The following is a 451-nucleotide window of genomic DNA, read 5'->3' on the forward strand; positions in this document are numbered from 1 at the left end:
GACGCGCGGTTCCCTCCCGCGGGCCCCGGTCCGGGCTCCGCCGCGCGCTCCGGAGCGGCCGCCCCGCGCCGCCCGCCCGATCCCGGGCTGGGACCCCGCCGCCGCCGCGTCACTCACCTGCGGCGCGGGGAGCCGGGCGGGCCCCGCCGGACGAGTCCCCGGCGAGCGGGCGGTGCGGGCCGGGCCGGGCCGTGCGGGCGGTGCTGTGTTTACACCGCCGCCGGGGCTCGGCGCTCCGCGGCCGCTCAGCAGCCAGTCGCCATTTCCCGCCTACCGACCTGCTACACCGCACGAAGGGACCCGGATGGGGAGAGGGGCCGCCGCGCAGGCGCAGCCCGGTCCGGGGAGGAGGAGGAGGAGGAGGAGGCGGGGGGCCCGGGCACGGCGGCGGCGGGGCGGGCCGGGAAGGAGGGAGCGGGGCCTCGCGTGGGGAGCGGCGCCCCGGGGCGGC

The 451-nt window shown here is 83.1% G+C and overlaps 1 protein-coding gene across 2 annotated transcripts in view; it reads right to left on the reverse strand.

The window, feature by feature from the left end:
* The window catches only part of CTDSPL2 (CTD small phosphatase like 2), a 34,217-nt gene extending 33,893 nt beyond the window's left edge, over window positions 1-324 (reverse strand). The window contains exon 1 of one of the 2 annotated variants that reach the window (XM_042876135.1): window positions 279-324. The gene's annotated coding sequence lies outside the window, so the exon portion shown is untranslated. Of the gene's footprint in view, window positions 1-117; window positions 174-278 lie in introns of those variants that run through there. The other variant, XM_042876134.1, reaches the window with a different exon arrangement.
* Window positions 325-451: the final 127 nt, after the last annotated feature.

Source organism: Lagopus leucura, unplaced genomic scaffold (assembly GCF_019238085.1).
Source record: "Lagopus leucura isolate 7727_CA_CO unplaced genomic scaffold, USGS_WTPT01 Super-Scaffold_100015, whole genome shotgun sequence".
NCBI lineage: Eukaryota > Metazoa > Chordata > Aves > Galliformes > Phasianidae > Lagopus > Lagopus leucura.